The following is a 12,146-nucleotide window of genomic DNA, read 5'->3' on the forward strand; positions in this document are numbered from 1 at the left end:
CTACTCATACCAGTCAAAAGGTGGAAACAACCCAAATATCCATCAGATGAATGAATAACCAATTGTGGTATACCCATGTAACGGAGTATTAATCACACAAAGGAATGAAGTATAAATGCATACCACAACTAGATGAACTTTGGAAACATTATGATAGGTGAAAGAAGCCAAACAACAATAGGTCACATATTCTATGATTCCATTGATATGAGATATACAGAATAGGTAAATCCATAGAAAAAAAAGCAGGCTGGGGCTTCCCTGGTGGCGCAGTGGTTGAGAGTCCGCCTGCCGATGCAGGGGACGCGGATTCGTGCTTCGGTCCGGGAAGATCCCACACGCCGCGGAGTGGCTGGGCCCGTGAGCCATGGCCACTGAGCCTGCGCGTCCGGAGCCTGTGCTCCGCAACGGGAGAGGCCACAACAGTGAGAGGCCCGCATACCGCAAAAAAAAAAAAAAAAAAAAAAGCAGGCTGGCTAAAAGGGAGGGGAATGGGAAGTAACCGCTTAATGGTCGTGGGGTTTTATTTTAGGAATTAGAGGTGGTGGTTGCACAACATATGAATGTACTAAATACCACTGAATTGTTTATTTAAAATGTTTAGTTTTATGTTATGTGAATTTCACCCTCAATTTAAAAACCCTTGGACTTCCCTGGTGGCGCAGTGGTTAAGAATCTGCCTGCCAACGCAGGGGACACGGGTTCGAGCCCTAGTGGGGGAAGATCCCACATGCCTCAGAGCAACTAAGCCCGTGTGCCACAACTACTGAGCTTGCGTTCTAGAGCTCGCGAGCCACAACTACTGGGCATGAGTGCCACAACTACTGAAGTCTGCACACCTAGAGCCCGTGCTCCGAAACAATAGAAGCCACTGCAATGAGAAGCCCCGCGCACTGCAACAAGTAGCCCCCGCTCGCCGCAACTAGAGAAAGCCCGTGTGCAGCAACAAAGACCCAACGCAGCCAAATAAATAGGTGAATAAATTAATTAATTAATTAAAAATTTTTAACTAAAAAGAAAATGAAAACTCTTGTACACGAATATTCAAAGCAGCATTATTCATAACAGCCGAAAAGTAGAAACTACTCAAATGTCCATCAACTGATGAAAGGATAAATAAAATATAGTATATCCATACAATGAAATATTATTCAACAATAAAAAGGATTGAAGTACTGGGTACATGCTACAACATGGATGAACCATGAAACGTATGCTAAATAAAAGTCAGTCACAAAAGACCACATACAGTAGTGTGTAATTCCATTTACATGAAATGTCCAGAATAGGCAAATCCATAGAGACAGAAAGTAGAGAGTAGTTGCCTAGTGCTTAGGGGTTAGGGAGAAATGAAGACATGGGGAGGGACTGCTAACGACTGTGGGGAAAGGGGCAAAGGGTGTCTTTCAGGATGATGAAAATGTTCTAAAATTGATTGGAGTGATGGTTGCCCTCTTCAGATATTAAAAAACATTGAATTGGGGCTTCCCTGGTGGCGCAGTGGTTGAGAATCCGCCTTCCGATGCAGGGAACATGGGTTCGTGCCCCGGTCCGGGAAGATCCCACATGCCGCGGAGTGGCTGGGCCCGTGAGCCATGGCCACTGAGCCTGCGCGTCCAGAGCCTGTGCTCCGCAACGGGAGAGGCCACAACAGGCCCGCATACCGCAAAAAAAAAAAAAAACAAAAAAAACAACCATCGAATTGTACACTTTAAATAATTAAATTGTTAGTATATGAATTATATCTTGATAAAGCTGTTATTTTAAAAATGTGTTGTTGGGGGGCTTCCTTGATGGCGCAGTGGTTGAGAGTCCGCCTGCCGATGCAGGGGACACGGGTTCGTGCCCCGGTCCGGGAAGATCCCACATGCGGCGGAGCGGCTGGGCCCGTGAGCCGGAGAGGCCACAACAGTGAGAGGCCCGCGTACCGCAAAAAAAAAAGAAAAAAAAATGTGTTGTTGGAAAAGCTAAAGCTGGTCCTTTGTTTTAAAAAAATAATAACAATAGACATACCTCTGGCAAGATCGACCTAGAAAAAAAAGACATAAACTATATTAGAAGTGGAAAAGGTCATAAACCAACTATAGCTGAGATTAGAAACTATTATAAGACAAACTATGAAGAAGACTTGCTGAACAAAAGAAAAAAAAATGAGAATTTCCTCAATAAATAAATTACAAAGGGAAAAAGAAAACCAGCAGGGGAAACTACAGATTAAAAAATGTAAGTCAAATGAGTGAGTTTGGACTCAAACAAACTACAAAAGGGTGGGAACATTAAGAGACAATTAGAAGTCTGATCACTGGTATTTTATATTAGGAAATTATTCATTTGTTTGGTGTGCTAATATGATGTTATTTTTTATTTTATTTTATTTTTTATTTTTTATTTTTTTAAATTTTTTCGGCAGGTGAGTTGTTACACACTCCTTAGCGGATTCCGTGATGTTATTTTTTAAAGTCGTCTTTAACAGTACACATGGAACTATTTACATGTGAAATGATATCTCTGGAGTTTGTCTCAAAATAATACATGAGAGGCAGAAGTGGGGAGAGGTATAGATAAAGTTAGGGGATGAGAAATGGGTTTATGATACTCTTTTTTCTCCTTATGCATGTTTGACATTTTCCATAATCAAAGTGCTTCAGACTGTTCTTTGTTAATACATTTGTAAACAGTCTAAGTGGACAATTTCCTGAAATATATAATGTATGTGTATACATATATACAATTTATCAAAATTAAATCAAAGAAATAGAAAACCTAAATAAACTCTTACCAAATTGATGAAAAAAAAATATGTGTTTTTGGGAATTCCCTGGCAGTCCAGGAGTTAGGACTCTGTGCTTTCACTGTCGAGGGCGTGGGTTTGATTCCTGGTGGAGGGAGGAACTAAGCTCCCACATGCCGTGTGGCGCGGCCAAAACAAAACAAAGTTAAAAAAGAGTCGAACAAAAAAATAAGAAAAAAAAAAAAAAAGAGTCGAACAGACGAAGTGAAGCTTGAGGATGAGCGAATGGGTAACGCTTAGGTGTGGGTGAGGGGGCGGGACGTTCTTGGACCCGCTCTTACGGCACTCGGCTGCTGGGATCAGCGGAGAAACCTTGAGTGCATTCACTCAGTCATCCATTCATTCAGTTCATATTTACTGAGTCTATTAAGTGCCAGATACTTGGGATACAAGGGTGGTGAGATTAGCACTATGGTCCCTGCCCCACAGTTGGGAGGAGGAGATTATCAGATAATAAACAAATGTATAACATTAGCCCGTGTGCTCAGGCCAGTACCTGTCTACCACCAGTGACTGATGGGTTTATGAACGGCGGTTGGTATGAGAGTAGGAGGAGAAGCCCTGAGAAAATGCCTGAGGGATCTTCTGTGATTTTGACCTTGCTTCTGTGGAAGTTAAGAAAAAGAGGGTGGAGATGGAGAAGAATGAGACTGGAGTGGTTCTGGGCCTGGAGGAAAGGCCCAGGAGTTCTCCCCACCCCCCCCCATTCCCAGAGGCCTTGCAGAACCCAGGTGCTAGGGAGAGAAGCCAGAAAGTTTCTTAGAAACTGGACCAAGCAAGTAGGGAATAGGTCTGAGGACGGAACAGGGACCCAGCTCACAGAGGAAGGAAACTCAATGAGCCCATCGCAAATGACTCTAGAGCATTAGATCATTCGTTTGCTCAGTTATTCTCTCTCCAGGTAGAAACTGAGGCTCGCTCTGGGCCAAACCCTGTGGTCAGACTGAAGAGGTAGCCAGGGGACTTCCCTGGTGGCACAGTGGCTAAGACTCCGTGCCCCCAATGCAGGGGGCCCAGGTTCAATCCCTGGTCAGGGAACTAGATCCCACATGCATGCCGCAATTAAGAGTTTGCATGCCACAACTAAGGAGCCTGCCTTCTGCAACTAAGACCTGGTGCAACCAAATAAATAAATATATATATATTTTTAAAAAGGTAGCCGGGCAACTGCAGAGCAGAGCCATGCGGCTGACAGCAGGGCACGTGGGGGCTGAGTGAGCACCGAGAGGGGCCAAACCCAGCCTGGAAGCCTGGCAGTTCTTTTGGCAGGGAGACACCCGAGCTGAGGAACCTGGAGAAAGATCAGCCCTCAACAGGGTGAGGGAAGGTCTGGGAACTTGGTGGGCAAGGGATAAAGCAAAATTAGCTGGGTATCAACCCTTCTTGGCTGGTCTAGACCCATGAAAAGAACACCTCAAAGGGGAATTCCCTGGCGGTGCAGTGGTTAGGAATCTGCGCTCCCACTGCAGGAGCCTTGGGTTCAATCCCTGGTCGGGAACACAAGCCACGAGGCCAAAAAAACCAAAAAGAATATCTCAAGGTTTAAGAGAGGAACTGAAGGGCAGATGGCCTCTGTGTTGAGAGAAGGAAGATCCAAGAGGCAGGTTAGGGCCTCAATCCTCAAACAGGGCTACCCTTGCTGCATCCTGGGTCTAGGGCCCGTGCACCGGCCCACAGTCACTTGGTCACTCCAAATCCCATTCCTGCCTCCCCTCTCTCCACCTGGCCATTTCTCATGTGCCTTTCAGCACTGAGGTCTGGCTTCACCTCCAGCCCATGCCATCCTGACACTCCCAGGCTAACTTGAATGGCATCTTCTCTGCTCATGGCCCCTGTGCTCACTCCTACCCATCACCTGTCCTACAGACAATAATGTCTGTCTCCCATTCCAGACGCTGAGCTCTGTGTGAGCGGGGGTAGTCCCCACACCCACCACAGAGCCTGACACGTGGCTAGCTCTGAATGTTTATAGAATGAATAAATAAACAAGTGAATGAATGAGGAGGGGCAGCAATCTGAGCCCGAGAGAAACTGCCAGATGCTCAGCGGGAATCAATAAGAAAGAGGGTTTTAAGACCAGTGAGGGGGGCTTCCCTGGTGGCGCAGCGGTTAAGAATCTGCCTGCCAATGCAGGGACACGTGTTCGAGCCCTGACCTGGGAAGATCCCGCATGCTGCGAAGTAACTAAGCCCGTGCACCACAACTACTGAGCCTGAGCTCTAGAGCCCACGAGCCATAATTACTATGCCCACGTGCCACAACTACTGAAGCCTGTGCGCCTAGAGCCCGTGCTCCACAACAAGAGAAGCCACAATGAGAAGCCCGCTCACTGCAACAAAGAGTAGCCCCCGCTCACCACAACTAAAGAAAGCCCGTGCACAGCAATGAAGACCCAACACAGCCATAAATAAATAAATAAATAAATTTATTAAAAAACAAAACAAAACACCAGCGAGGGGACTTCCCTGGTGGTTCAGTAGTTAAGACTTCCCCTGCAGGGGGTGGCAGATCTGCCGGGAGAAGGTGGGTGAGAAGTTCTGCCAGAAGATCACCAACATTGTAGAGGTGATGAACCGGCACGAGGACACGCCCAAGATGTCCTCGCAGTCGGAGGCGGACAACGTGTGTGACACAGGCTTGCGGGACGTGCAGCCCTACCTCTACAAGATCTCCTTCCAAATCACTGACACCCTGGGCTCCTCCGTCACCAACACCATGCACAGGCTCATCAAAGACACCCTGGCCCTCTAGGCCTCACGGGGGCCTTGGGCACTCCTTGATGGCTTGCGGACCTTGGCTTCTGGGAATCGTACTGTTAGGCCCTTGGGGCTCTGAAACCCACTCTGGGTCCTTGATGAGACTTGGAAGGGCCACCCCTGGCTTCCTGTTGTGTGGTTGCCAGTCTCTGGTCATCCTCGTCACCTTCACTGACGGTCAAGTCCGGCCTACACTGTCTCTCCGCACCCCTGGTGGGGGTCCCTTTCCTACACTGTACAGAGGAGCCATCACTAGGATGGGAAATAAAGTTGAGAATGTGGAAAAAAAAAAAAAAAAGACTTCCACTGCAGGGGGCATGCATTCAATCCCTGGTTGGGGAACTAAGATCCTGCATGCCATGTGGCATGGAAAAAAAAAGACGAGTGAGATGTGGCAGGTGGGTGAAATGGGTGAAGGGGGTCAAAGGTACAAACTTCCAATTATATAGTAAAAAGTCCTGAGGATGTAATGTACAGCATGGTGACTATACCTAATTACACTGTATTGTATACTTGAAAGTTGCTAAGAGTAGAGCTTCAAAGTTCTCATCACAGGAAGAAGAAAAAATTGTAACTATGTGTGGTGATGGATGTTAACTAGATATAGTGTGATAAGGATGTTAACTAGATAGAGTGTGATAATCATTTTGCAATCGATACATATATCAAATCACTATGTTGCACATCTGAAATAAATATAATATTATATGTCAATTATATCTCAAAACAAAACAAAATCAAAAACAGTGAGATGTGAGTTGAAGTTAGAGATTAAAGAGTCTACTCAGGGCACACATCAGAGCCACCTTGTCCTGACCTGCCAGGAAACAGGTCCAAGACCTGCATGCCATTCTCTCTCCTGTGTTCACCTCTCCTCGTCTTTACGATACTCGGTTCAGCTTAAAATAACTGACTCTTATTGGCACTGGTGCCCCCAATTTGTTCTTTGAAGGAAAAGGGGATTGGGCAACTCAGAGATGAGTGGGACTCACGAACTCCTAGTTTCACAAAGGGGAAACCAGCTTTAGAGATGGAAGTTGGACAAGAAAGAGGATTCCCCGCCTTGCGATGCAGGGGACATGGGTTGGATCCTTGGTCTGGGAAGTAAGATCTCACATTCCAGAGGTGCAACTAAGCCCTCGCGCCACAACTACTGAGCTCGCACGCCTCAACTGGAGCCCACGTGCCGCAAACTACAGAGCCCACGCGCTCTGGAACCCGCGTGCCACAGCTAGAGAAGAGAAAACCCGCACGCCACAACTAGAGAGAAGCCCGCTTGCCACAATGAAAGATCCGGCATGCCTCAATGAATATCCCGCGTGCCGCAACTAAGACCCGATGCAGCCTTAATTAATTAATTAATTAAATTTAATTTAAAAAAGAAAGAAAGAAAGAAAGAGGATTCCCCCTGCTTGAGGCCCATCACCTGCCTGTTTAGAGAGGAGGGAGTCTCCCCTCCTGCCAACTCTGAAGAGGAAGTTCCTCAAGTCTGCCCTGCAGTTCATCTGTGTAGCCCATCTTAGGGGCTGCTTGGGCTCCCCAGACTGAGGTGTAATGTCAGAGTTTGATCTGACCAAACTACCCCCACTGTCTCCTGCAGCCTGCCAGGGAGGAAGGACTAAATCCTCACCAAAGGGGTTAGTCCTCTGGGAAGAGTCAATTCCACCGAGAAGAACCCAGTAAAGCGCTTTAGACATCATTCAGGCGCCTCTGGATTCAGGACAGGATTTTTGCCTGGATTCGAGGCCTGCGGGATTTAGGTTCCAACATCCCCATCCCAGCTGTTCCTCGCCAGAGCCTCTGCAGGCCTCCTGCACCTCCCACCACAGTCATGCCCTTCCCCCTCCTGGGCCACTCACACTGTGTAGCTTTTGAAACCCAGCAGGACCCTGTGGGGCTCCTGGGCACGGAAGCCTTTCTGTCCCGTTTCTTGTTTGTAGGGAACAGACTCCAGCCTCCATGACCTTCCCTGGGTTCCAAAGGGCAGATTCAAACAGTTGCTCCTCGGGAAGGGAGAGGATGCAGACAGAGACAAGGGAGAGGCAGCCAAGAAACCACCTGAGGCAACATTAAAGGAACCAGAGAAGTCGATCAGGATTAGGAAAGCAGGGACTTCCCTGGTCCAGTGCTTAAGACTCCTGCAGAGGGCGCAGGTTCAATCCCTGGTCGGGGAACTAAGATCCTGCATGCCAGGCCAAAAAAAAAAAAAAATTAGGAGACCACCTGAGACAAGATGAAAGGAGTGCAGGCCCTGCGCACACTCTAATCTTATCAGCAACCCTACACTTGAACCATTGTTATAAAAACTCCTCACCAATTCCTCATGGGCTGGGACACACAATTCTGAGAGGCATGAGCCCGCTGTGTCCCCCTTTGCCTGGCAAAGCAATAAGGCTATTCTTTTCTACTTCACCCAAAACTCTGTCTCCGAGATTCAATTTGGTACCCGTGTACAGAGGCCAAGTTCTCAGCATCACTTTGGCCCAGTCACTTAGCCTCTCTGGGACTATCTCCTCATCTGTGACAATAGAGTTCAACACTTACTTCATAGGGAGCTCAGCCTGACCTAGGGCTGTAAATCCCATCTGCGTGGGGCTCCAGCCTCAACTTTCTCCTGAGCCGCAGACCCATCCCTCAAACTGCCTGCCTGAGCGCTCTTCTCGGATGTTTCAAACAAGCCCCAAACCAAGCCCCTGACTATGTTCCTCTTCCCAGGGTTTCTCGTGAAAATAAATAGCATCAGCATCTACCCACGTTCAAGCTAAAAACCTAGATTCCGTGATTCCTTTTCTCTCACCGCCACAACCAGTCCACCATCAAGCCCTGCAGACACTGCTTCCAAAATGTACTTCAAACTCATCCATTTCTCTCCATCCTCACTAATCCGCGGCCCCATCACCTCTGCCTCCCTCCAGTTTATTTTCCCCAGAGCAGCCAAGTAATATTTTTAAAATGTAAGTCAAGTAGGGGAGGCTGTGCATGCATGGGTGCAGAGGGTATACGAGAAATCTCTGTATCATCCACTTAATTTTGCTGTGAATCTAAAACTGCTTTAAAAAATAAAGTTTTGGGAATTCCCTGGTGGTCCAGGGGTTAGGACTCAGTGCTTTCACTGCCGAGGGCGCAGGTTGGACCTTTGGTCAGGGAACTAAGATCCCGCAAGCCATGCAGTGTGGCCAAAAAAAATTTTTTTAATTAAAAAAAATAAAGTTTATTAAAAAATAATAAATTAGACTATATCACTCATTCCCCCTTTTAAAACCCTTGAAAGGGGACTTCCCTGGTGGCGCAGTGGTTAAGAACTCGCCTGCCAGTGCTAGCGGACAGGGGTTCGAGCCCTGGTCTGGGAAGATCCCACATGCCATGGAGCAACTAAGTCTGTGCACCACAACTACCAAGCCTGCGCTCTAGAGCCTGTGAGCCACAACTACTGAGCCTGTGTGCTGCCACTACTGAAGCCCGCATGCCTAGAGCCTGTGCTCTGATACAAGAGAAGCCACTGCAATGAGAAGCCCGCACACCGCAACGAAGACCCAACGCAGCCAAATAAATTAATTTATTTTAAATTTTAAATAAAAATAAAACCCTTCAAAGACTTCCCATCACTCTTAGGATAAAATCCAGGTTCCAAAGCGTTGGCTAATCTGGCCCTGCCTATCTCATCCTCCACCTTGTTCACTAAACATTTTCCTCTGATAGGCTCATGTCTTTTCTGCGTCAGGGCCTTTGCATTAATTTTTTTTTTCATGTGCCTGGAACTCTCTTCCCTAATCCCAACACTTGGCTGTCTTCTTCTCATCCTTCAGGTCACAGCATAAACTGTGACACACCTCCCAGCAGTGTCTTCCTGGTGGTCTAATTCTAGATTATCCCCTTACAGCCTCCTATTCCACACATCACACCAATCTGTGCATTTCCTTCATGGCTGTGATTACATCTGTTATTATCATGTATATCTGTTGACTTATTTCATCACCTCCTTTACTAGACTGTAAGTGGTGTGAGGGCAGGGAGTGTCTTATCCACCACTGAATAAGTGTCTTCCCAGCACCTTTTATAGCACCTTGGTGCACAGAAAGTGCTCACTAAATGCTTGTTGAGGAAATAAATGAACAGGCATATTTTATTGTAAACCACCTGAACTATTTTTATTTGTTTATGTATTTATTTATTTATTGGCTGCACCGCCCAGCTTATGAGATCTTAGTTCCCTGATCAGGGATCGAACCCAGTCTCTCTGCAGTGGAAGTCCAGAGTCCTAAGCACTGGAGCGCCAGGGAATTCCCCACCTGAACTATTTTTAGAAGACACACAGAGTTGCTAAGGAGCACTGTGGTGATCATTCCATCCACCCTGCCTTCCCCACCACATGGTCGGAGGAAGGTACTCAATAAATGTCAGTGAAGTTAATTCAAACAGGGAATCCTTGGAACTCTGAGAACGGATTTAATATCATGGAAGTTGAGGTTGAAAGAGAGGGTTGTGTAACAGTGCTGTCTGCTAGAACTTTCTGTGACGACAGATCTGTACTGAGAAAAAAAAGCATTTTAGAAAGATCTTTCTGGCTTTCTTCTTTCATTCAGTCAACTCTTTACTGGCCGCTTACCAGATGCCAGGTACAGTGTTAGATGCTTAGAACACAGCAGTGAAAAAGCCAGCCAAGAACCCAAGCTTATATACATTAAAAACAAGAAAATATCAGGTACTGATAAATACTGCAGTGAAAATAAAGGCAGGATTAGGACAGAATGACTGGGAGGCTATTTTGCTTGTGGGGTGCTTCGTGAAAAGTGGATGGGAGGGGGGCAATTTTGGAGGATGCAGGTGAGAAATGCTGAGAGCATGAGACAGGTAAGTACAGCAGAGTGCATATCACCACAGCCAGATATACTGGAGCCCTTTCCCGAGACAGGGGACCCTGGAGAGTTCCAGTTGGCAGCTGGGCATCACAGATCTGGAGCTCGGGAGGGTGGTCTGGGCTAGCGGCATAGACTGGGGAGTCATCTGTGTTTGGGTTGTTTATTGGTTTCCTAGGGCTGCTGTAACAAAGTGTCACAAACTTGGTGCTGAAAACTACAGAAACTTATTTTTACAGTTCTATAGGATAGAAGTCTGAAATCAAGATGTTGGCAGGACTGCCCTCTCTTCCAAGTCTTGAAAAGAGGATCCTTCTTTGCCTCTTTCAGCTTCTGGTAGCCCAGGCACTCCTTGGATTGCAGCTAGAGCACTTGCATTTCTGCTCTGTCATCGCATGGCATTGTCCCTATGTGTCTGTCTTTACGTAGTAGTTTCCTCTTATAAGGACACCAGTCATATGGATTAGGGCCTAGCCCAATGACTTCATCTTGATTTCATTTCATCTGCAAGGACCTTATTTCCAAATAAGGTCACATTCACAGGTACCAGGGGTTGGGGTTTCAACGTATATTTTGGGGGACACAATTCTACCTGTAACAGGTCATAGCTGAAGCAGTGGAAGTGGACAAGTTCCCCGAAGGTGACAGAGTCAGAACAGAAGAATTGGGGACTCTGGCAAATAAAAGCTTGAGGAGCCCACGAAGAAGTCTGAGAAGGAGATGGTCTCCAGTTACATCTGTCACATAGACAGAGGTGGAGGAACAAGGGCAAAAAAAGGGTCCATTGAACTAAGTGACAGGGCAGATGTCAGTGTCTTTCCTCATGCCCCTCCCCCCTCCCAAGGGAAGAAGCAGAGCCTGGGTGATGGAAACAGTCTTTTAAGAAATGTAGTTTCAAAGGCTGGTATATATAGGATGGATAAACAACAAGGTCCTACTGTAGAGCACAAAGAACTATATTCACTATCCTGTGATAAACCATAATGGAAAAGAATATTAAAAAGAATGTATACAAGTCACTTTTCTGTACAGCAGTAATTAACACAACATCGTAATTCAACCATACTTCAATAAAAAATAAAGTTAAAAAAATTAGTTTCCAAGGAAAAGCCTGACATATGGAAAGTACTAGAGGGAATGTGGGGGTCAAAGGATTGTTGTGGAAGATGGGAAAGTATAGTCCCAGCACAGTGGAAGGAGGTTGGAGACTTAGAAGATGGGCTCTGGGGAACATCCCTGGTGGTCCAGTGGCTAAGTCTCTGAGCTCCCAATGCAGGGGGCCCGGGTTCGATCCCTGGTCAGGGAACTAGATCCCACATGCCGCAGCTAAGAGTTCACATGCCGCAACGAAGATCCCGCGTGCCACAACGAAGACCCGGTGCAGCCAAAATAAATACATAAGTAAATATTAAAAAAGAAAGAAGATGGCCTCTGGAGTTGGGCTGGTCTGCACTGGATTCTCAGCTTGGCTTGTTCAAGAGCTGTGTGATTTTAGGATGGTTGCTTAACTTCACTATTCCTCTGTTTTGTTATCTGGAAAATGGGGATAATTATACTAGTATCCACTTCTCAGGGCTGCTGGAAGGAGTAAATGACTGAAGACATTTAAAGTGTTTAACACAGCACGTGGCACATACTTAGTGCTCAATAAATATTGACTCTTACTGCAATTAGGTTTAAAGAAATACAAGGAGGAGGTTTCAAGAAGGAGGCAGTAAGTAATATCAGATATAGTAGGTAGGA

This window comes from Phocoena sinus, chromosome 20 (assembly GCF_008692025.1).
Source record: "Phocoena sinus isolate mPhoSin1 chromosome 20, mPhoSin1.pri, whole genome shotgun sequence".
In the NCBI taxonomy this organism is placed as follows: domain Eukaryota; kingdom Metazoa; phylum Chordata; class Mammalia; order Artiodactyla; family Phocoenidae; genus Phocoena; species Phocoena sinus.